The sequence below is a fragment of the Triticum urartu genome, chromosome 5 (genome assembly GCF_003073215.2).
Source record: "Triticum urartu cultivar G1812 chromosome 5, Tu2.1, whole genome shotgun sequence".
Classification (NCBI taxonomy): domain Eukaryota; kingdom Viridiplantae; phylum Streptophyta; class Magnoliopsida; order Poales; family Poaceae; genus Triticum; species Triticum urartu.
This window is the reverse complement of record NC_053026.1, coordinates 568,862,892-568,889,196: the sequence shown is the minus strand read 5'-3', so window position 1 is coordinate 568,889,196 and position 26,305 is coordinate 568,862,892. Positions and strand designations below refer to the sequence as shown.

The 26,305-nt window shown below is 46.2% G+C and overlaps 1 non-coding gene and 1 pseudogene across 1 annotated transcript; both read right to left on the bottom strand.

Moving 5' to 3' along the window:
- Positions 1 to 1,182: 1,182 nt before the first annotated feature.
- Positions 1,183 to 2,080, bottom strand: LOC125506049 (annotated as a pseudogene).
- Positions 2,081 to 6,542: 4,462 nt separating this feature from the next.
- On the bottom strand, positions 6,543 to 6,649 carry LOC125511733. The gene has a single exon (XR_007285088.1). It is a non-coding gene; the product is annotated as a small nucleolar RNA R71 (small nucleolar RNA).
- Positions 6,650 to 26,305: the final 19,656 nt, after the last annotated feature.

Here is a 26,305-nt window from a genome sequence, read left to right as displayed (position 1 = left end):
ATCTATCCACTACTGTTGCAGTTTACAACAAACAGATGCAGCAAACAATACACGACGAGCACGAGCAGTCTCATAGCTGCATCGTAATCTATCCTCCTCTAGTCGTGGTGCTGCAAAGATAACTGGGCCATTTTCTTTTGCCAGTTCGGGCATGCGGACCGAATAGGCGATCACGCCAGATCCATTGATTCTGGTAGGAGCAGATGGCGGCGACGCCGGGCGGACGATGAAGAGACAACGACGACGTCGCTAATGGTTCATGTTAATTTAGGTAATTAGATTAGATCAGACGAGATTAAGGATCAGATCTTTTTTAGTAATGAGGGGAAATGACTAAGATACCCCTTAAAATAGATGGCCAGATTTAGTTGGTACTCCCAACCCTCCCGGTGGAGTACAAGGGTACCGTAAAAGAGCTCAAAAAAAATTAGCCAAAGAAGTATAGTTGGACATTAGCACAGATAAATCAAAAGTAATGTGTCGTCTATAGCTTGCTTAATTTTTGGTTGTAATTGGTCTTTGCGCTTTTGTAGACAGCTGGGGAAAACCCCATCATGAATAGAGTCTCATGTCATCACAAACAAATCTCCAAAGAGGACTATGGGCAATGGTTATTGTCAAGGAAATAAAAACACAATACGAACATAATCATTTGCAGACAGTGTGGAGAAAGTCCTTCAAGTAGTTCACTTAGTTTCTGGGCTGGAGTTGGTCTCTGCGCCAATTAGAGGAACGAGTTATCTAGTGATACTATTCATCTTCAAAGTCCATGAATTTGTTCTTACACATCACATTTCAAGGTATTTCATCATGAATTTTTACACACATATACATTTCAACCTTGTATACTTGCATTTTTTTTTCTTTTTTTTGAAATTGAAAGTTTGAATTTTGATTTTTTTTTCAAAATTCGGGCTCCATGGAGCCCGATCACCAATATGCCCCACTCCATCGGTTACTATTCTTTAGCACAACTCATATAAAGCATATAGTCATTATATTTGTACCAAAAAAACAAATTTCTATAATATTGGGATAATTTGGAAGCTTTCTCTAGCTCCATATATGCTCTTGAATCTGAGATACATACACGTAAAGCCAAACTACTCAAGCTCATATCTACATGAATAGTGTATATATTGATACAAATGAAAATAATATAAACGTACAAGCATACAGTACACACATCCACACCACACGCACCAATCGAAAAGATATACCACACACGTACACAAGTGGGTACTTCTTTTTTACTTACACGTAGACACAAGTGCTGCTTAATTAAACGAACACTACCAAGTTAAAGTAACCATTACACTCGTAAATCGTGCACGCACGGTCGTGGGCACGTACGTACATCCAGTCCGTCGACGGAGGAGGTGCAATGAACTATGGCACGGCCGGCACACCGGGAACAGACGGTACCGGCGGCAGTGGCACCTTGGGCACGCCATGGACGGACGGCATCGGCGGCAGTGGCACCTTGGGCAGGTCGGGGACGGACGGCATAGGGGGCAGCGGCACGTTAGGCACGCCGGGGACGGATGGCATCGGCAACATCGGCACGCCTGGCACTGTCGGCACGCTCGGCGCAGTGTGCACTGTCGGCACGACGGCACCGGGTACTGCCGGCAGCGGCACTGTCGGCACACCTGGCACGGTGGGAACCGCCGGGATGGTTGGCACGGCGGCGCCAGGTACTGGTACCGTTGGCACACCTAGCACGGTGGGCACCATCGGCACGCCGGGCACGGTGGGTACCGTTGGCACCGTCGGGACGCCTGGCACTGTGGGAACCGTAGGAACGACGCCGCCTGGCACGGCGGGGACTGTAGGGACGACCGGCACGGCGGGGACTGTAGGGACTGTAGGGACGACCGGCATCGGTGTGGGCTAGGCCGGAACGTCGGCGAGGAGGCGCGCAGAATGGCACGTGCTGAGCATGACGGCCATGACGAGCGCCATGGCCACGAAGCTCGTCGACGTGGAAGCCATGGGCGCGCGCTCGTGACCGCTAGTCACTACGTACCTTGTAGCTCTCTTCAAGCCCAGCGAAGCGCGATGTGGCTACTTGTTGTGTTGCTTTGTGATGCAATGATCGGAGCGCTGCATGCCAATTTTATAACCCATGATCGGAGCGCTGCACTGCGAGACGATGGGTGGTATCCATCCATGCAACATGCTAGCTATGCAATGCATTGCTTGATTGTATTAAGCCTCACTACTCTAGTTAAGTTCACTACGCTGGACGAAATTTTCTCCTTTAGGCAGCAGTTTCACTGCCTTCACTTCTTACAAATATAAGATGTTTTAGATATTTCAATTGGCCACATACGAACTGAAATGAGTAAACAAACACATTAAAACATGTCTTTGTACATCCGATTTAGAAAAAAGATAATAAAACATCTTATAGTTGTGGACGGGGGGAGTAATTGGTAAGGAAAACAAGATCGAAAAACTCCAAATGCGAAATTGTGACGAAGAATTATCAGGACACTGCTTGTCCAAGTTTTCTTTCTTTCCTTGAGGCAGCTGTTTCGCTGCTCTTTTTTGTTCCCTTTTGAACTATATAGTACATAACCTTCATTTTCAGAATGGCTTGGAAATTTTGAGAGGACGTGTCATGTTGTCCTGTCCAAAACCATGCGTCGGCCGAGATAATGCCGGGACGGGACGTTTTGGATTTGTTCTGTGGGAGAGGGAGTGTGGGGGCGCTGGATCCAATTCTTATTCGGCCTGGAAGCTGGATAGGAATTCCAAAGGTATCTTTGGGCCACGTTAGACTGCGATGTCTGCTCAAAAGGAGCTAGTCACATGTTTGGTTGCTCGCAGCGTCTTTTGCTCCTTTGCATACTTATCTTACTGGACCTGACTAAGAGAAAACTAACAAAAAATCATCATCGGTAGCCTGCATGTAGACTAGAGGAGCAATTTCGGCATGGCGTTTGGTATCTGGCATACGCGTAACATGATTACAAATTAGCAACTACACATAACACATAAAGTTACACTAGAGTGCCTTAGCGACTATGGTGGACACATGTGGTGGCGGTAGTGTAGCAAGACGTGGGAGAGAAGGCCGAGAGGAACAACGCCGACGGCCGTGCCTGTGTAGTAGCGCGCGAAAGTGGAGGTCAAGATTAACAAGGTGCGGCAGGACATGGGAGAGGTCGAGAGGAACGACGCCGATGATGGCGCCAGTGTAGCAGGACGCGGAGAAAGCAGATTAAGGAGTGTCATTAAAGCAAATCACACATATGCATATGTACAATCACAAGGAAGATATAGATCTATTCATCTATGATCACTGAAACAAAAAACGTGCAACACGAAAGTCATGTAAAAGTGTGAGATGAAGCTATGTCAAATAAATTTCAAACGGTCGATCATGCGCGACGTAATTGACAATTTCGTCCAAAATAGCTTCAAATCTGAGTACAAAGTTTATAATTTACAATGAACGAAACTACTAACCGATCACCTGAATTGAACAACAACAACGATGTGCTTCTTTTTCATGTAGTATCTTGAATCGAAACACATTTATTTAGATTGGAAGAGAGTAATAAGTGGACGAGATTAGCACTTAAGCAAACAGAGAATTCCTTGAGCCTCCGTCATTGAAAACGGCCAAGTCAAGTGTCCCCCGCATGCAGGCGCTAAGAGCATCTTCAGCCGCGCTTTCAGAAAGGCATCCTTATACGATTTTTTTGTGTCGGCGTCGAAAAAACGGCCCAGTCGCGTCCTCAGGAGCCCGATTTTCGCCGGCCTGGGCGGAAATCAGCGCCGGCGAACCCAGCCCAAACCCGGCACGCTGGGTGGCACTCGGAGGCGTCGGGCGAGTCGTTTTTGACGCAAAAGAGCCGCGGGCCCTCCTTGCCAGCGACTCGTCTCTGTTCTTGCCACTTCGTCGTCCTCATCGCCTCGTTTTCCGCGGCGAATCAATGCCAAAGCTGTCGCGCGCTGCCGCGCCGGTCAGTCTCCTCCATTGATGCCTCACGGGCGGCGCAGTGAAGACCGGACAACACGCGTCCCTCGCCCGCCACGCGTGCACACGGCGGCCACGCGTACGCGCGACGCCCCCGCCTATATAAGCCGACCCCCAACGCCCCGGAGATGCACAGACTCTCCACCGCCGACGCGCCGTTTCTCCCCCATTCCTCCCTCTCCTCTCGTCGTCCCCAGTTCAACCATGGCCGAGCGCTTCCCAGGTGACGGCACGGCGGCGAACGGCTTTGGCCGCCGCCACCTTCACGAGGACGAAACTCGGCTCCTCTACGAGGCCGAGTACCCGGTCCCGCCGGACATGCGGGTGCCCGGGTCATGGAGGATCAGCGTCGGCGGGGTCCCGGTGCCACCATCGCCCACCGGGGCGGCGCAGCATGCGGAGATCGTGCGTATCCGCGCCTCTCTGCCGCGGGCGGTGAGGGAAGGTCCACGGTACGTCCCAGACAGCCCGCTCTGGGAGCCCTACTTCTGCCGCCACCACGCCGAGCAGCTCGAGGCCACCAATGGCGTCGTGCCCTCCGGAAGGCTCAACTCCGGAGGCTGGCGCCGATGGTGGGGCGTGCCCGGCCGCACGCTGGAGGCCGTCCTCGAGTACATCGAGGGCGGCAACTCATAGCACATTTATGCATATAGTATTTTAAGCCTTTTTGCATCTCAAGTTAAACATTTGACCACAACAATTACTTATAAAATATTCATTCCTACAGAAATGTTCCTATTATGACATTTCTTACAACACTTCTTCATATTATGCAGAATTGGTGCGTTTAGGCACCCAATCTTCATCGAAAATGCTTCCAACACTAAAGCAGGGATCAACTTGGAGAAGAGTTCAGTTCTAAAGGGGGCAAAACCGAAAAGAACCAGAGGAAGCGTCCTGTGGCACGCGTGAGAGGAGCCGGGGGCTGGCGCGACCGGCCAGACAGTTGTCTGTTGCCACGCGCGGCTGGTCCTCCTCGCTATTCACCCACCACACCAAACGAAGGCCAGGGAGGTAGGGTAACGACCGGATCCACTACTACGCCTCCATCAACGCCGCCGCCAGCGCCGCCTGATCCACCACCGTGCCTCCACCATCTCCATCACCCGCCTCCACCATAACCAGCGCCATCATCCAGTCATCATCGTCACCACCAGCGCCGCATCTCCTATGCCTTGCCGCTGCCACTCCTTCTCCCCTCCTCCTCGCTGCTGAGAGGGAGAGGATTGACTAAAGGCCAGGGGCGTCGGGCCTTCTGGTGGTGCTCTGCTCCGGATCTTCCCAAGGAATCTTCTCTGCTACTCTTCCTCAACGACCACGCGGAAGCCTCTCCTACTACAGATCGTCTCCAATGTGGTCCCTTCTTCGCCTGCAACCTCTTCAGCTTCGAATTGAAGATCATCAAGACCTATAGGCTTTGAATCTCTATCTTCTCTTGTTCCTGTTCCCTAAACATATGCACTATTGAGTCTGAAATTTACCTTGTTACTTGTGTACCTTTGCTGAATCCTCATGTATCCTTGTTGAATTGTTGTGACCCTTTGCTGGATATTGAGTTAGTAGTTATTGTCCTGTGAGCTATTGTTACTTTAATTGGTTGCATGAGTTGTGTGTGATGTCTGAACCCTCTTCCATCTGCTAGTGTTACTTGTCCGTTTGATTACAAGTAAACCACTAAAAAGAGACAATCCTATTTCTGAACCCTTTACCTCTGCTGCTTATTATTTGGTTTTAACTTGTGCTAGTGGCTGCTTGTTATCACTACGGTTTGATCCATCTGTTCCGTTGTTCTGAATGTTTCGAATGTGTACTTCGAAGTTCTAGATCCCTGTGGAGAACACGACATCTGTAGTTTGGGCGTAAAAACCCTGCTATATTACACTTGATCATCTTGGCACCGTTGCCGGGGATTTAAATTTCATTAGCACATTAGTAGAAGCAGATCAGGATTTATTTTAGGCAACTAACCATTTCCTAACATTGGCTGCAGTTTTGAGAGAAACTAGCATGTGTCAATTTCAGGAATTTTACAGGAAATTGTCTTATGCTTCAACCTAAATATTCACTAGAGCCATTTGATCCAGAAATTGAAAGGACTTTATTGAGGAGAAGAAGAGAGAATCAAACACGGTTTCAAGTTGCCGAAACTTTGCAAGCTCAAGAAGAAGAAAAGATGACTGATCAAGTACCTTTGCTCAGGGACTTGTGGATCCCAAGGGATCATGGGATACCAGGAGAAATGGTTCAACCAATTATTCAGGCGAACAATTTTGAATTGAAGCCTGCTCTGATTAACATGGTACAACAGTCCAGATTTGGTGGAACAGCTTTAGAAGACCCACATGAGCATATAAGGACTTTCTTGGAGTATTGTAACACCCTTAAGCAAAATGGAGTTTCACCGAGTGCTATCAGATTATCACTATTCCCATTTTCCTTGAGAGATGGAGCAAGAGTATGGCTTCACTCATTGCCTGAACATCTGAAAGATACTTGGGAGACCTTATTGCAGACATTTCTTGAGAGATACTTCCCACCCACAAAAGCTGCCGAATACAGGGACAAGTTAACAAGGTTTACTCAATATGATGGAGAAAGTTTGTATGACGCATGGCAAAGATTCAACTCTTTAATCAGAATGTGTCCTCATCATGGTTTAGAAAGATGGCTGGTGTTACAAACCTTTTACAAAGGACTGTCCACTCAGACCAGAGCTTTTGTCGATTCTGCAGCTGGAGGAGGAATTATGAATAAAACCATTGATGAAGCATTTGCATTGATTGAAAGTATGGCGTCTCATCATTTTCAATGGTCAAGTGAAAGAGCAATAGCACCAACACATCCTGGTGTGTATAATGTGTCTGCAAATGATAGCATGGAGGCTCAGATTGACATCTTGAACAAGAAGATGGATAGTATCATGTCAAATTGCATCGGTACCTCCAGAGCTTCAGTAAGTGTGCCTCAAATGTGTGATGTATGTGGCCAAGTAGGTCATCCTTCAACAGAATGTACCTTCTATTCAGCAATTGGATCATCAGTTTCAGAAGTAAGTTATGCTCAAGGTCAAGGTCCATTCTCAAATAGCTATAATCCTTCTTGGAGGAACCATCCAAACTTGTTGTACAAGAACAATCAGTCATATGCAAGTGGATCGACAGTACAAGGAAATCGATCACCAAATCATCCAAGTCAATTTCAAGTGCCGAGGCAGAATGAACAACAAAATGTTCAGTCAAATGAAATGGAGGAAATCATGAAGATGCAGTTGGAATTAATGAACAAGATGGCAAATGAAGTTAATGGCTTAAAAGATTCTGTTAAGATGCATGTGAGAAAAATGGATAGTATGATGGGAGAAAATGAAGCAAGGCTGCCTGCTCAACCAATTCCAAACCCGAAAGCTCACTGTGGGGCGATATCTTCAGTTGATGCAGTGACTACAAGGATTGGAGCCATGACAGGACCATTACTTCCTACTCCGAAGACATATGTGCCTCCTGCTATGAGGCCAAGTTCATCCGGAACTTCACCTTCAACATCATCAGAGAAAATAAAGGAGAAAGAAGTTGATAATCGAATTGAAACTGAAGTCGAATTTCCTGGTTTTCAAACAAGAGCTGAGCCTTTGCTAGAGGAAGCAATAACAACCAACAACATTCCCTTTCTTGAGAGGTTCAACAAACCCAAAGATGACAAGCAATTTGCCAAATTTTTGGAAACTATGAAAGGAGTTCAGATTACTATTTCTATTCTTGAAGCTGTCTTGCATGTTCCGATGTATGCCAAATATTTCAAGGAATTATTAACAAAGAAAAGAAGCATGTCTGAGCCAGAAGTTGTAACTCTATCAAAGGAATGCAGTGCAATAATTCAGAACTCCATGCCTGAAAAATTGGATGATCCAGGAAGTTTTTGTGTGCCATGTGTGATTGGAAACAAAACTTACAGTGCTCTATGTGACTTGGGTTCAAGTGTTAGTGTGTTACCACATTCAGTTAGCAAAAGGATGTTCTTGGGAGAATTAAATCCAACATCCATAACTCTTCAGTTGGCCGATAGAACATATAGGAGACCTGTTGGAATTCTTGAGGATGTTCCAATCAAAGTTGGGAAGTTTGCTTATCCGGTTGACTTTGTAGTGCTAGATATGGAGGACAAGAGTGAGGCTGTGATTCTTGGAAGACCATTTCTGGCCACAGCTGGTGCACTTATTGATGTCCAAGAAGCTAAATTGATCTTGAGGTCCGGAAATGAAAAGGTGGAGTTTGACATGAAGCATGCAACACATGTTCCGCAAAGTGAAGAACACTGCTACAAAATTGATACATTACAGAAATGTGTGGAAGAAGGTTATGAAGAGAGGTATGGAAGTAATTGTTGTGAAGTAGTTGAGGAGGACAATAGTGAAATCAGATACGAGGAAATCAGACCTTTGAGCATGTTGGAAAGTTGTGCAAGGTCATTAGAGAAGATGCAACCAAGGCAAATAGAAATGAAACAACTTCCAGAAAGTTTGAAGTATGCATTCTTGGCCAATTATCGTAAACAGTGAGTTGACGGAAATGCAAATAAAAGGGCTTCAAGCAGTTTTGCAAAAGTACAAGGATGTTATCGGATATTCGATTGATGATATGAAAGGGATAAACCCTGCTGTCTGCTCTCATAGGATTTACTTGAAAGAAAGCAGTGTGCCAATTAGAGAAAACCAAAGAAGGTTAAATCCCCATTTGCAAGAGGTGGTCAAAAAGGAGATTCTGAAATTGCTCTCTGCTGATATCATATACCCAATTTCGGACAGCGAGTGGGTGAGTCCCATTCACATGGTGCCCAAAAAAGGAGGAATAACTGTCATTGAAAACGAACAAGGGCAAACTATTCCTAGTAGGACTGTCACAGGGTGGAGAATGGTCAATGGTTTCAGAAAGTTAAATGAAGTAACAAGGAAGGACCATTTTCCTTTACCATTTATTGACCAAATGCTGGAAAGGCTTGCTGGGCATGAATATTTCTGCCGCTTAGATGGGTATTCAGGATTCTTGCAAATCCCAATTCACCCGGATGATCAAGAAAAAACAACTTTCACTTGCCCATACGAAACATTTGCTTACAAAAGATTAGCTTATGCACTTTGTAATGCACCCCCAACATTTCAAAGGTTTATACTCTCTATATTCTCAGATATGATAGGAATTAAAGTGGAGGTGTTCATAGATGATATTACAGTCATTGGAAAAAGTTATGAAGATTGCTTGAATAATCTGGCAGCAGTTCTTCAGAGGTGTTCAGAACACAATCTAGTCCTAAACTGGGAGAAGTGTCAGTTTCTTGTAAGGGAAGGAATTATTTTGGGACATTTGGTATCTAAAAGAGGAATTGAGGTTGATCAAGTAAAAGTCGAAGTAATATCAAAACTTCCACCACCTGTAAATGTGAAGGGAGTGAGGAGCTTTTTGGGACATGCTGGGTTCTACAGAAGATTCATAAAGGATTTCTCAAAGATCGCCAAACCCCTCACTAATCTCCTAAACAATGATGTTAAGTTCAACTTTGATGCAGAATGTGAAAAATCCTTCAACCTGCTCAAGGAAGCATTGGTCACAGCTCCAGTAGTGCAATCCCCTGACTGGGAATTACCATTTGAGATAATGTGTGATGCAAGTGACTTTGCTGTAGGTGCGGTACTTGGACAAAGAAAAGGAAAAGATTTGCATGTAATATACCATGCTAGCAAAACACTTGATGATGCTCAAGCTAATTACACAACCACCGAAAAGGAGTTGTTGGCAGTAGTGTATGCTTTCGACAAATTCAGGCAATATCTTGTGGGATCTCATTGTGTAGTTTATACAGACCACGCTGCAATAAGATATCTACTCAGCAAGAAAGAAGCCAAGCCAAGGTTAATTAGATGGATACTCTTGCTTCAAGAATTTGATATGGAAATCAAGGACAAGAAAGGAGCTGAAAATGTTGTGGCAGATCACTTGTCGAGATTGCAAAACAATGCATTAGACTCCTTGCCAATCAATGATGTTTCACCAGGGATCAATCTTATGCAACTGACTAGTATACAAAACTATACACCATGGTACGCAGATATAGTTAATTATCTGGTCTGTAACAAAGTTCCTACAGATTTTGGGTATCAAAAGAAGAAAAAATTCCTATCAGATATGAAGCACTTCTTTTGGGATGAACCTTACTTATTCAAGCATTGTGCTGATGGTATTGTTCGAAGATGCTTGCCGGAAGGTGAAACTAAAAGTGTGATTTATCATTGCCATTCATCCCCTTATGGAGGTCATGCAAGTACTCGAAAGACTCAAGCAAAAGTTTTGCAAGCAGGATTTTGTTGGCCAACTTTATTCAAGGATGTACATTCCTATATTGAAGCTTGTGATCCTTGTCAGAGAACTGGAAAGATTTCAAAAAGGTAAGAGATGCCTCAAAAAGGAATTCTTGAAGTAGAGCTCTTTTATGTATGGGGAATTGATTATGTTGGACCCTTGCCATCATCAAAAGGGTACAAATACATATTGGTGGCAGTGGACTATGTGTCAAAATGGGTTGAGGCTGTACCAACCGTCAATGCTGATTCCAAGTCAGTTTGCAATTTATTCAAGCAAGTGATCTTTCCAAGATTTGGTGTGCCACGGATTGTTATCAGTGATGGAGGAACGCATTTCAACAACTCCCAACTAGAATCTCTCTTAGCAAAATATGGAGTTCATAATCACAGAATTACAACTCCATATCACCCACAAGCAAATGGACAGGTGGAGCTCTCTAATAGAGAAATAAAGGCTATCCTCGAGAAGGTAGTATCAAAGTCAAGTTCTGATTGGGTACTGAAATTACTAGACACACTTTGGGCATATAGGACAGCTTATAAAACACCAATTGGAATGTCACCATTCAGGTTAATATATGGAAAAGCATGTCGTCTACCTGTTGAACTTGAACACAAAGCTCAATGGGCAATAAGGAAACTCAATATGGACCTTGATACAGCAGGAAAACATAGAAAACTTCAACTCTGTGAAATGGAAGAACCGAGAGCTGACTCTTACGAGAGTGCAAGAATTTACAAAGAAAAGACCAAGATCTGGCATGATAAGCATATATTGAGGAAAGAATTTCATCTTGGACAGTTGGTATTGGTCTATGATACGAGGTTTCATTTATTTCCCGGTAAATTCAAGTCAAGATGGTATGGCCCTTGCAAGGTGAAGAAGATTCTGAAAAGTGGTGCTATCCAAGTGCAAAGTACTTCTGGAGGTCTCTTCCTTGTAAACTGTCAAAGATTGAAGCCCTATATCCCTGGAGACACACCTCTGATTTCTGAAGATGAGAATGCAAGCGAAGATCAAGACCTGGAGAAGGAAATTCAAGAAGGCGAGGGGAGCCAAGGGGTGATATCAATCCCTGCTGGACCCTGACCCCTACTGAAGAGACATGGTCGAGCTAAAGACCTAAAACAAGCGCTTTTCAGGAGGCAACCTGAATCTTTAATAAGTTCCTTTTCTATTTAGTTTTCACAGAAGAGTTTTTATGTGTTTATGTCTTTCTTTTTCAGCGAATAAAGGCAAGGGAAGCACAAACAGGGAATACAAAACGAGAAGAGTGGAGAAAAGAAACTAGGGGAGAAGATTATACAAATACCAGGTGATTCTGTTCCACTTGAAGAAACCTTTAGAAAATTTAGTATGAGGACTGGCATTGATTTGCCTTGAAAATCTTTCATTTTCTGCACTGTGACACGTTACTCATCACTGCAAAGTAGGATTTACCTCAAGAAGATTGTTTATTCTCTTAATACTAAAACTATGCAGATGTATTCTTCTTATGGTAATTTGTGATAATGAATACTTTATACCTCCGTGTAAATGTTCAATGGGAATGCCTTGAGTCTAAGTGAAACCTACTGATGAATTGATGTGCTGTGTCTGACTGTCCCAAGTTAAGCTAAGTAGCTGGGGGCACTTAAGTAGTAACTATGATCTCTGGATCTGTAGTCTGTGGAAAACAGTGCCATTAGTTATGGATTTCTCTTTCAATTACTCCTATTTTACTTAAGCTAAGTAATCTTCGTATAAATAAATAAAATATTTATAATTATTTAAGTCCGATCAACCTACAGTAGCATGTCATGTTGCCTGGATCGGTGGCTTGTGAAATCTGGTAGATTGGACTGTAAAATTTTATATAATTGTCGAACCAGGTGTATACCATGTTCTCTGGATTGGTGGTATGTTCCTTTGGGGAGACAATAACTAAAATTTTCTATAATTATCAAACCAGGTGTATACCATGTTCTCTGGATCGGTGGTATGTTCCTTTGGGGAGATAACAATGATAATAATAATAATAATAATAATAATAATAATAATAATAATAATAATAATTGGACGAGCCAGGTGTATACTATGTTCTCGGGATTGGTAGTATGCTCCTTCGGTGAGACTGATATAATATCTTCACTTGTGCTTTAAATTCAATAAGTAACTTGTTTTTTAATTGATTTTGGGGTCCCAGCTTATCTTAGGGCTGAAGACACAGTTAGCTCTTGGTTAATAGGATTCACTTTCACTCAAGGCCATTGACTTGGAACATTTACAGTGTGTTAGAAATTATTGCTTATCACAATCTAGCTTCAGTAGAGTACAATTGCCTAGTTCCAGTATTGTCAGAATTACTATCTTTCCAAAAGTGCATCTTTACTAGGCAGTGTGGGTAGTGTCACCATCATTCTCCTTTACTTGAGGACAAGCAAAGATCTGGGTGTGGGGGATAGCACATTTACACATATAGTATTTTAAGCCTTTTTGCATCTCAAGTTAAACATTGACCACAATAATTACTTATAAATATTCATTCCTACAGAAATGTTCCTATTATGACATTTCTTTACAACACTTCTTCATATTTATGCAGAATTGGTGCGTTTAGGCACCCAATCTTCATCGAAAAGTGCTTCCAACACTAAAGCAGGGATCAACTTGGAGAAGAGTTCAGTTCTAAAGGGGCAAACCGAAAAGAACCAGAGGAAGCGTCCGTGGCACGCGTGAGAGGAGCGGGGGCTGGCGCGACCGGCCAGACAGCTGTCTCTTGCCACGCGCGGCTGGTCCTCCTCGCTATTCACCCACCACACCAAACGAAGGCCAGGGAGGTAGGATAACGACCGGATCCACTACTACGCCTCCATCAACGCCGCCGCCAGCGCCGCCTGATCCACCACCGCGCCTGCACCATCTCCATCACCCGCCTCCACCATAACCAGCGCCATCATCCAGTCATCATCGTCACCACCAGCGCCGCATCTCCTACGCCTTGCGACTGCCACTCCTTCTCCCCTCCTCCTCGCTGCTGAGAGGGAGAGGATTGACTAAAGGCCAGGGGCGTCGGGCCTTCTGGTGGTGCTCTGCTCCGGATCTTCCCAAGGAATCTTCTCCGCTACTCTTCCTCAACGACCACGAGGAAGCCTCTCCTGCTACAGATCGTCTCCAATGTGGTCCTGCTTTTATTCTTCTTCGCCTGCAACCCTTCAGCTTCGAATTGAAGATCATCAAGACCCATAGGCTTTGAATCTCTATCTTCTCTTGTTCCTGTTCCCTAAATATATGCACTATTGAGTCTGAAATTTACCTTGTTACTTGTGTACCTTTGCTGAATCCTCATGTATCCTTGCTGAATTGTTGTGAACCTTTGCTGGATATTGAGTTAGTAGTTATTGTCCTGTGAGCTATTGTTACTTTAATTGGTTGCATGAGTTGTGTGTGATGTCTGAACCATCTTCCATCTGCTAGTGTTACTTGTCTGTTTGATTACAAGAAAACCACTAAAAAGAGACAATCCTATTTCTGAACCCTTTACCTTGCTGCTTATTATTTGGTTTTAACTTGTGCTAGTGGCTGCTTGTTATCACTACGGTTTGATCCATCTGTTCCGTTGTTCTGAATGTTTCGAATGTGTGCTTCGAAGTTCTAGATCCCTGTGGAGAACACGACATCCGTAGTTTGGGCGTAAAAACCCTGCTATATTACACTTGATCAGCAACACACCAAGGCTGGAGTACCCTGCTCCCCCGTCCATCTCTCGCCGGCGTGGGAGCTCGTGGATGCCGAGGCGCATGGATCCGAGGGCGTCCTCCTCCTCGTCCGGCCGCTCATCCGACTCTCCCTGCCTCCGCCCCGTCAAGCCGGAGCCCCAAGGACACGCCTGTTAGCGCGCGCACCCGCAACTCCGGCGTCCGCATCGACGACTCCGCCCCCGCCTCTGGCCGCCTCGTCCTCGTTAGGCCGAAGCCTGAGCCCGGCCTCCCCGCGGAGTACGAGGAGATAGCCCGGCGCGGATTCTCCGACAAGGACGCCCTACGGTGGGCGCGGGATGACTACCTCCGTGACGAGACGGTCCGGTAGCGCTGGGCCCTGGAGTAGATAGCCGCCCGCAAGCGTGGGCGCGAGGACGAGCACGGCGTGGTGATCCTCGACAGCGACGAGGACGAGGTCGCTCTCGGACTGTCCAACCCGCCGCTCCAACCTGAGGAGGGTTGCAGCAGGGACGGCGGCCGCGGAGGAGGCGACGGCGGCGACGACTACACGCGGTTCTATAGCCTCCTCGGCATGTAGAGCTGCAAGGGCGGCGGGCGGCGAGGAGCGGCGAGGGAAACGGCGGGCCTAGTAGCGTTTTTTTTTCATTTTTGTAAAATACTTTAAAGATGTATGAACTCGCCGAAATTTGGTTGAATTTGCACCGTGTTTGTGCCAGAATTTAATTTTCAAAAAAATATGGGCATCGCGACTGAGGGGCATCACGCCCCGAGCACGCGATTTGCGCCGGTGCGTCCCAGGGAGCGATTTTTAGCGCCTCCTAAGGGGCCAACGGCTGGAGATGCTCTAAGGTGCTTTTAGTGCCGTGCTGGCCAAGAACTGTTGCAGGACACACTATCAAACGCGTCATAGATGAAGCAAAGCTTATCATAAGGTGAAAAACCTAATAAAACAACTAATTATGTGAGTCGCGAGTTTGAATCGTCGTCTGTTTCATGGTCCGTTCTGAAAGATTTCTTTCCTTACTAGTAAATCCATGAAAGAAACATGGGGGATGAAAACGATCCATTGTCTTTTCCTGTTTACCACACTCACAAACCATCTAATTCACAACTGCGGAGCTGCAGCCCCAACCCAAACCATGAACGAAGAAGGATGAGTACCGTAACATTTCACTCTCGTGGAGATCTAATATCTCGTTTTTCTCTTAGTGGTCCTTCACTTGTGGTACCATCAGTATTCCCAATGTATTCTATTCCCATAGGCTATTGCATTTGTTTTGTGTCTTCTCTCATCCTATACTCGATTAAGAAAAGAAACTTCTACCACACCTTGAGATTAAATGAAAATATGAAGGTTGCAATCTGCTCGAATGAGGATGCCGTTGTGTATATAAAGGGCAGCGATGTGAAATCACTATTCATAAGAGCAAAGGTTGGTAGGAATTCATTATTATTTTCATTTGTTGGATGGTATGGCTTGCACTTAGATGTGGTAGTACCCGAAGCAGATAGCAGGACCCAAGAGTATCTACAACCGGATTTGGCAAATCCGCCCCCTATACGTCCCCGGACGCGCCCGGGCACGCTCGTAAACACGAACATGGCACTCTTTATATCCGTGCCTCCACACCGGCGTATCTCTCTGTCCCTTGTATCCATCCTAAATCATGCAACATTAATAAAAAAAATATGTAGATCATGAGTGGACATAAAAACCGACATAGAAATGCACAATCAGTTCATCAAAAGATCACAACCGGATCTTTAAAAGATAAACAAAGTTCACATAATCCACATTGGATGACGACCAAGTTCAAGCTACATCTAAACACTTGAAATTAAGACGGGTCATCACCACTTCCTCACGGCCCTTTGCCCTTCCGGTCGCCGGCGCAGCTGTAGGAGTCTGCGGCAGAAGGTGGGTCGACGTTGGAGGAGGAGTCGAAGATGACAATGTAGCCTTGCAAGCGCCCGGCGATATAGTCTTACTTGCACTTGAGCTTGGCCACCCTTGCCGTATCTGCCGCTGCCTCCGCCGCATCTGTTGGGGATCGTAGCAGAAATTCAAATTTTTCTACGCATCACCAAGATCAATCTATGGAGTAATCTAGCAACGAGGGGAAGGAGAGTGCATCTACATACCCTTGTAGATCGCTAAGCGGAAGCGTTCAAGTGAACGGGGTTGATGGAGTCGTACTCGTCATGATCCAAATCACCGATGATCCTAGTGCCGAACGGACGGCACCTCCGCGTTCAACACACGTACAGCCCGGTGACGTCTCCTACGCCTTGATCTAGCAAGGGGAGAAGGAGAGGTTGGGGAAGACTCCATCCAGCAGTAGCATGACGGCGTGGTGGTGGTGGAGGAGCGCGGGACTCCAGCAGGGCTTCGCCAAGCACTACGAGAGACGAGGAGGAAGAGGGGTAGGGCTGCGCCAACAGGGAGATTGAATCGTGTGTTGGGCTGCCCCTTTGCCTCCACTATATATAGGGGGAGAGGGAGGGCTGCGCCCCCACCTAGGGTTTCCTCCCTAGGGGTGGCGGCAGCCCTAGATCCCATCTAGGGTGGCGGCCACAAGGGGGAGAGGGGGAGGCGCACCTGAGGTGGGCCTTAGGACCCATCTGCCCTAGGGTTTGCCCCCTTCCCCTCTTGGAGGCACCTTGGGCCTTGGTGGGAGGCGCCCCAGCCCACCTAGGGGCTGGTCCCTTCCCACTATTGGCCCATGTAGGCCTCCGGGGCTGGTGGCCCCTCCCGGTGGACCCCCGGACCCCTCCGGTGGTCCCGGTACACTACCGGTGATGCCCGGAACACTTCCGGTGGCCAAAACCATACTTCCTATATATCAATCTTTACCTCCGGACCATTCCGGAACTCCTCGTGACGTCCGGGATCTCATCCGGGACTCCGAACAACATTCGGTAACCGCATACATACTTTCCCTATAACCCTAGCGTCATCGAACCTTAAGTGTGTAGACCCTACGGGTTCGGGAGTCATGCAGACATGGCCGAGACAACTCTCCGGTCAATAACCAACAATCTGGATACCCATGTTGGCTCCCACATGTTCCACGATGATCTCATCGGATGAACCACGATATCAAGGACTTAATCAATCCCGTATTCAATTCCCTTTGCTAGCGGTATTATACTTGCCCAAGATTCGATCATCGGTATCCCGATACCTTGTTCAATCTCGTTACCGGCAAGTCTATTTACTCGTTCTGTAACACATCATCCCGTGATCAACTCCTTGATCACATTGTGCACATTATGATGATGTCCTACCGAGTGGGCCCAGAGATACCTCTCCGTTTACACGGAGTGACAAATCCCAGTCTCGATTCGTGCCAACCCAACAGACACTTTCGGAGATACCTGTAGTGAACCTTTATAACCACCTAGTTACGTTGTGATGTTTGGCACACCCAAAGCACTCCTACGGTATCCGGGAGTTGCACAATCTCATGGTCTAAGGAAATGATACTTGACATTAGAAAAGCTTTAGCATACGAACTACACGATCTTTGTGCTAGGCTTAGGATTGGGTCTTGTCCATCACATCATTCTCCTAATGATGTGATCCCGTTATCAACGACATCCAATATCCATGGTCAGGAAACCGTAACCATCTATTGATCAACGAGCTAGTCAACTAGAGGCTTACTAGGGACATGGTGTTGTCTATGTATCCACACATGTATCTGAGTTTCCTATCAATACAATTATAGCATGGATAATAAACGATTATCATGAACAAGGAAATATAATAATAACCAATTTATTATTGCCTCTAGGGCATATTTCCAACAGTCTCCCACTTGCACTAGAGTCAATAATCTAGTTCACATCGCCATGTGATTAACACTCACAGGTCACATCACCATGTGACCTACATCCAAGAGTCTACTAGACTCAATGATCTAGTTCACATCACTATGTGATAATCACTCAAAGAGTTCTGGGTTTGATCATGTTATGCTTGTGAGAGAGGTTGTAGTCAACGGGTCTTGCCATATTCAGATCCCTATGTATTTCGCAAAACCTTATATCGTAGATGCTGCTACCACGTTCCACTTGGAGCTATTGCAAATTGTTGCTCCATTATACGTATCTGGTATCTCTACTCAGAGCTATCTGGATAGGTGTCAAGCTTGCATCGATGTAACTCTTTACGTCGAACTCTTTATCACCTCCATAACCGAGAAACATTTCCTTATTCCTCTAAGGATAATTTTGACCGCTATCTGGTGATCTACTCCTAGATCACCTTTGTACCCTCCTGCCAGACATGTGGCAAGGCACACATCAGGTGCGATACTTCAGCATGGCATACCATATAGAGCCTATGACAAAAGCATAGGGGACAACCTTCGTCCTTTCTCTTTCTTATGCCGTGGTCAAGATTTGAGTCTTACCCAACTTCACACCTTACAACTCAGGTAAGAACCGCTTCTTTGGCTGATCTATTTTGAACTCCTTCAAAAACATGTCAAGGTGTGCGTTCTTTGAAAGTATCATCAGGCGTCTTGATCTATTTCTATAGATCCTGATGCCCAATATGTAAGCAGCTTTATCCAGGTCTTCCTTTGAAAAACACTCTTCAAACAACCGTTTATGCTTTCCAGAAATTCTACATTATTTCAGATCAACAATATGTCATCCACATATACTTATCAGGAATGTTGTAGTGCTCCCACTCACTTTCTTGTAAATACAAGTTTCTAGCAAACATTGTATAAACCTAAAAGCTTTGATCACTCCATCAAAACACATATTCCGATTCCGAGATGCTTGCTCTAGTCCATAGAAGGATTGCTGGAGCCAGCATACCTTTTAACATCCTTAGGATCGACAAAACCTTTTATTGTATCACATACAACTTTTCTTAGGAAAACTGGTAAGAAAACTTGTTCTGACATCCATCTGTAAGATTTCATAATCGAAAAATACAGCTAATGCTATCATGATTCCGACGGACTTAAGCATCGCTACGGGTGAGAAATTCTCATCGTAGTCAACTCCTTGAACTTGTGAAAAGACTCTTTCCCACAAGTCGAGCTTCATAGACGGTAATATTACCGCCCACGTCTGTCTTCTTCTCAAATATCCATTTATCTCGATGGCTTGCCGATCATCGGGCAAGTCCACCAAAGTCCATTCTTTGTTCTGATACATGGATCCTGTCTCGGATTTCATGGCTTCTAACCATTTGTCGGAATACGGGCCCACCATCGCTTCTCCATAGCTCGTAGGTTCATTGTTGTCTAACAACATGATATCTAAGACAGGATTACCGTACCACTTAGGAGTAGTACATATCCTTGTCGACCTACGAGATTCGATAGCAACTTGATCCGAAGCTTCATGATCACTATCATTAACTTCCTATTCAACAGACGTAGGCTCCACAGAAAACGTCTTTCTGTGTTGCATCACTCTCTGGTTGAAATAAAGGTTTGACAACCTCATCAAGTTGTATCTTCCTCCCACTCAATTCTTTCGAGAGAAACTCCTTCTCGAGAAAGGACCCGTTCTTAGTGACAAACAATTTGCCCTCAGATCTGAGATAGAAGGTATACCCTACTGTCACCTTTGGGTATCCTATGAAGATGTGTTTGTCCGCTTTGGGTTCGAGCTTCTCTGGCTGAAGCCTTAAGCATCGCAGCCCCAAACATTAAGAAACGACAACTTTGGTTTCTTGCCAAACCAATGTTCATACGACATCGTCTCAACGGACTAAGATGGTGTCCTATCTAAAGTGAATGCAGCTGTCTCTAACGCAAAACCTCAAAATGAAAACGGTAGATTGGTAAGAGACATCATAGATCGCACCATATCTCATAGTGTTCGATTACGATGTCCGGATACACCATTACCTTGTGGTGTTCCAGGTGGCTTCAACTGTGAAACAATTCCACAATGTCTTAAGTGATTGCCAAACTCATAACTCAGAAAATCCCCTTTTGATCAGATCGTAGGAACATGATCTTATTGTTATGATGATTCTTAACTTCACTTTGAAATCGCTTGAACTTTTCAAACGTTTCAGACTTGTGCTTCATTAAGTAAATATACCTATATATACTCAAATCGTCAGTAAAGATGAGAAAATAGTGATATCCACCGCACGCTTCAATTCTCATTGGATCACACGCATCAGCATGTATGATTTCCAACAAGTCACTTGCCCGTTTCATTGTACCTGAAAGCGGGGTCTTAGTCATCCTGCCCATGAGGCATGGCTCGCATGTGTCAAACGATTCAAAATCAAGTGACTCCAAACATCCATCGACATGGAGTTTCTTCATGCATCTTACGCCAATATGACTTAAGCGGCAGTGCCACGAGAAAGTGGTACTATCATTATTAACTCTACATCTTTTGGTGTGAACATGTGTATTACCACGACCAAGATTCAATGAACCATTCACATAGGGTGCATGACCATGAAAGGTATCATTCATGTAAAACAGAATAACCATTATTCTCTAACTTAAATGAATGACCGTATTGCAATGAACATGATCTAATCATATTCATGCTCAACGTAGACACCTGATAACATGTATCTAGGTTCAATACTAATCCCGAAGGCAGATGGAGCGTGCGATGGTGATCTCATCAACTTTGGAAACACTTCCAACACACATCGTCACCTCGCCCTTAGCCAGTCTCCGTTTAGTCCGTAGCTTTTGCTTCAAGTCACCAGTAATAGCAACTGAACCAGTATCCAATACCCAGGTGCTACCAGGAGTACTAGCGAGGTACACATTAATAACACGTATATACTTTGTTGAAGTTGCCAGCCTTCTTATCTACCATGCATTTGGGGTAATTCCGCTACCAGTGACCGTTCCCCTTACAATATAAGCACTTAGTCTCGGGTTTTGGTTCAACCTTGGGTTCCTTCACTGGAGCGGCAACTGGTTTGCCATCCATGAAGTTTCCCTTCTAGCCCTTGCCCTTCTTGAAACCAGTGGTCTTGTTAAATCATCAACACTTGATGCTCCTTCTTGATTTCTACCCTTTACGGTCTTAAGCACCGCGAACAGCTCCGGGATCAACTCCATCCCTTGCATGTCATAGTTCATCACGAAGATCTAGTAGCTTAGTGATAGTGGCTAGAGAACTCTATCAATCACTATCTTATCTGGAAGTTTAACTCCCACTTGATTTAAGTGATTGTAGCACCCAGACATTCTGAGCACATGCTCACTAGCTGAGCTATTCTCCTCCATCTTGTTGGCTAAAGAACTTGTCAGAGGTCTCACACCTCTCAACACGGGCATGAGCCTGAAATCCCAATTTCAGCTCTTGGAACATCTCATATGTTCTATGGCGTTTAAAACGTCATTGGAATCCCGATTCTAAGCCGTAAAGTATGGTGCACTAAACTATCAAGTAGTCATCAGGACGTGTCTGTCAGGTGTTCACAACATCCACAGACGATGTTGTAGGGGTTTGCACATCGAGCGGTGCATCAAAAGACGTAAGCCTTCTGTGTAGCAGTGAGGACACTCCTCGGACTACGGACCCAGTCCGCATCATTGCTTACAATATCTTTCAACTTAATCTTACTCTAGGAACGTATTGAAACAGGGAGCTACAACGTGAGCTATTTATCTACAACATATTTGCAAAGACAATTTAGACTATGTTCATGATAATTGAGTTCATCTAATGAACTCCCACTCAGATAGACATCCCTCTAGTCATCTAAGTGAAACATGATCCGAGTCAACTAGGCCGTGTCCGATCATCACGTGAGACGGACTAGTCAACATCGGTGAACATCTTCATGTTGATCATATCTTCTATACGACTCATGCTCGACCTTTCGGTCTTCCGTGTTCCGAGGCCATGTCTGTACATGCTAGGCTCGTCAAGTCAACCTAAGTGTTTTTGCTGTGTAAATCTGGCTTACACCCGTTGTATTCGAACGTTAGAATCTATCACACCCGATCATCACGTGGTGCTTCGAAACAACGAACCCTCGCAACGGTGCACAGTTAGGGGGAACACCTTTCTTGAAATTTTAGTGAGGGATCATCTTATTTAAGCTACCGTTGTTCTAAGCAAATAAGATGTAAAACATGATAAACATCACATGCAATCAAATAGTGACATGATATGGCCAATATCATTTTGCTCCTTTTGATCTCCATCTTCGGGGCTCCATGATCATCGTTGTCACCGGCATGACACCATGATCTCCATCATCATGATCTCCATCATCGTGTCTTCTTGAAGTTGTCTCGTCATCTATTACTTCTACTACTATGGCTAACGCTTTAGCAATAAAGTAAAGTAATTACATGACGTTTATGTTGACACGCAGGTCATAAATAAATTAAGACAACTCCTATGGCTCCTGCCGGTTGTCATACTCATCGACATGCAAGTCGTGATTCCTATTACAAGAACATGATCAATCTAATACATCACATATATCATTCATCACATCCTTTTGGCCATATCACATCACAAGGCATATGCTGCAAAAACAAGTTAGACGTCCTCTAATTGTTGTTGCAAGTTTTTACGTGGCTGCTATAGGTTTCTAGCAAGAACGTTTCTTACCTACGCGAAAACCACAACATGATATGCCAATTTCTATTTACCCTTCATAAGGACCCTTTTCATCGAATCTGATCCGACTAAAGTGGGAGAGACAGACACCCGCTAGCCACCTTATGCAACTAGTGCATGTCAGTCGGTGGAACCAGTCTCACGTAAGAGTACGTGTAAGGTCGGTCCGGGCCGCTTCATCCCACGATGCCGCCGAATCAAGATAAGACTAGTAACAGCAAGCAAATTGACAAAATCGACACCCACAACAACTTGTGTTCTACTCGTGCATAGAAACTACGCATAGACCTGGCTCATGATGCCACTGTTGGGGATCATAGCAGAAATTCAAAATTTTCTACGCATCACCAAGATCAATCTATGGAGTAATCTAGCAACGAGGGGAAGGAGAGTGCATCTACATACCCTTGTAGATCGCTAAGCGGAAGCGTTCAAGTGAACGGGGTTGATGGAGTCGTACTCGTCGTGATCCAAATCACCGATGATCCTAGTGCCAAACGGACGGCACCTCCACGTTCAACACACGTACAGCCCGGTGACGTCTCCTACGCCTTGATCTAGCAAGGGGAGAAGGAGAGGTTGGGGAAGACTCCATCCAGCAGTAGCATGACGGCGTGGTGGTGGTGGAGGAGCGCGGGACTCCAGCAGGGCTTCGCCAAGCACTACGAGAGACGAGGAGGAAGAGGGGTAGGGCTGCGCCAATAGGGAGATTGAATCGTGTGTTGGGCTGCCCCTTTGCCTCCACTATATATAGGGGGAGAGGGAGGGCTGCGCCCCCACCTAGGGTTTCCTCCCTAGGGGTGGCGGAAGCCCTAGATCCCATCTAGGGTGGCGGCCACAAGGGGGAGACGGGGAGGCGCACCTGAGGTGGGCCTTAGGGCCCATCTGCCCTAGGGTTTGCCCCCTTCCCCTCTTGGAGGCGCCTTGGGCCTTGGTGGGAGGCACCTTGGGCCTTGGTGGGAGGCGCCCCAGCCCACCTAGGGGCTGGTCCCTTCGCACTATTGGCCCATGTAGGCCTCCAGGGCTGGTGGCCCCTCCCGGTGGACCCCCGGACCCCTCCGGTGGTCCCGGTACACTACCGGTGATGCCCGGAACACTTCCGGTGGCCAAAACCATACTTCCTATATATCAATCTTTACCTCCGGACCATTCCGGAACTCCTCGTGATGTCCGGGATCTCATCCGGGACTCCGAACAACATTTGGTGACCACATACATACTTTCCCTATAACCCTAGCGTCATCGAACCTTAAGTGTGTAGACCCTACGGGTTCGGGAGTCATGCAGACATGGCCGAGACAACTCTCCGGTCAATAACCAACAGCGGGATCTGGATACCCATGTTGGCTCCCACGTGTTCCACGATGATCTCATCGGATGAACCACGATGTCAGGGACTTAATCAATCCCGCATTCAATTCCCTTTGTCTAGCGGTATTATACTTGCCCGAGATTCGATCGTCGGTATCCCGATACCTTGTTCAATCTCGTTACCGGCAAGTCTCTTTACTCGTTCCGTAACACATCATCCCATGATCAACTCCTTGATCACATTGTGCACATTATGATGATGTCCTACCGAGTGGGCCCAGAGATACCTCTCCGTTTACACGGAGTGACAAATTCCAGTCTCGATTCGTGCCAACCCAACAGACACTTTTGGAAATACCTGTAGTGAACCTTTATAGCCACCCAGTTGCGTTGTGACGTTTGGCACACCCAAAGCACTCCTACGGTATCTGGGAGTTGCACAATCTCATGGTCTAAGGAAATGATACTTGACATTAGAAAAGCTTTAGCATACGAACTACATGATCTTTGTGCTAGGCATAGGATTGGGTCTTGTCCATCACATCATTCCTAATGATGTGATCCCGTTATCAACGACATCCAATGTCCATGGTCAGGAAACCGTAACCATCTATTGATCAACGAGCTAGTCAACTAGAGGCTTACTAGGGACATGGTGTTGTCTATGTATCCAGACATGTATCTGAGTTTCCTATCAATACAATTATAGCATGGATAATAAACGATTATCATGAACAAGGAAATATAATAATAACCAATTTATTATTGCCTCTAGGGCATATTTCTAACAGCACCCCGCTCAGATTGCTCAATGCTGAGCTGGAGCTTCTTGGCGTTGATCCTCCCGAGCCGTCGGGCCTCTGTCTCGGCCTTAGTAAGGGGTCGACGGCACACCCACTCAAGGAGACGCTCCTCATCGTCGCACCGGCATCACACAGCGGTGGCGGGCGAACAACACAGCCGCGTCAGACCCACCCCCACCTCCCTTTCCCTCTGCCTCTCGCGGTGTGCGGCAGAGCAGGCACTAGAACCCAACCGCTGCCCGCGCAGAGCAGCGAGCGGAGGTGGAGGAGATCGTCTGGCGGGAGGAGCAGATCGAGCAGGCCTCGCAGATCTGCGCGCGAGAAGGGAAGGGCCGGCGTCGGCGTCGGCGCTGCCATGACGGGCGACAGGTGGCGTCGCACCGGACCCGGAGCTGCCATCCGTATCGACCCGCGAGCGCTCGTGCGCGATACGGAGCGCCAGCTCATCCTCGTCTCCGGAGCTGTCGTGGAGTGGCTACTGGTGTTGGACATGCTCGCCAGCGCTAGGGATTGGACGGATTGGGGAAATGGAGGCGTGTTGGAGTGGAATGAGCTAAGGTTTCTTCCGAACGGGGGATTTCATGGGGTCAGGGTGGGCCGACGGTGGGCCGGGCTGATGTGGCAGACGCCGCCCCTCATTTTGGATGGATATGAGGGTGCTGATCAGCCCGGCCGTTTGAGGCCCGTTTGTGAGTTTTGGTTGGGTCGATTTTCTTACCGGCCAGTTATCGGAGGACCTGCCCGTATGTGATGTAGGGCGCCCGGCGGTAGATGCTCAGGCCGGAAAAGAAACCTCTGAATCAGTTAATTTTTTTTGAAGTTACGATCAGTTAATTGCACATCAGTGATCTTGCTGGACCATCAAAGACCATAATAGCCAGGCTGGCTGGAGTGCCTTCAAGAGCACCTGTTCGCGCATCCTCGTCATGGGTCACCGCATTGACAGTATCCACCGAAGGTCACTGTTAGGGTATCCATTCTACTCCCCTGCCCTTCTGGACAGACCGCCGTAGTAAGCCGTGTCGGGGCTCCGTAGTCACGGGAGCCGCTCGCCACCACCTCGTCTCGCGCATCTTAATGAATCATATGATGAAGTATCACATGAGTGGGTATATAGGAAAGGAATCCAAATATGCCGAATCGCTCATGTTATGATCTTCTACATCCTAGGTCTCTGTGTTCCATCATCTGACTTATGTTCTTCTTCCTTGCGAGTTTCCTTAGCACACTTTTCTTCTTCTTTATCCTAGGGATATACTTTACTAGTTTGAAACTTGTCATAAATAAGGTTATTCCCCACCTACCTTTACTTTATTTTGAATCTTTTTTTCTTCTTGATCGGGACGCCGCCTTTGCATGGGTTGGGAATCACATCGCCGATTGTGCGTCGCTCGTTGAACTGGGGCGTGGCGTTTCTTGATTAAGGACGCCACCGATATGCGGGGGTGAAAGTACGTGTGGTGCCCCCATGTTTGGTTTTGGTAATTGATGACAATCTCTATGGACTAATGGTTGCCTTGAGTTATATTTGAAGGTTTTGTCCATAGGCTTTTC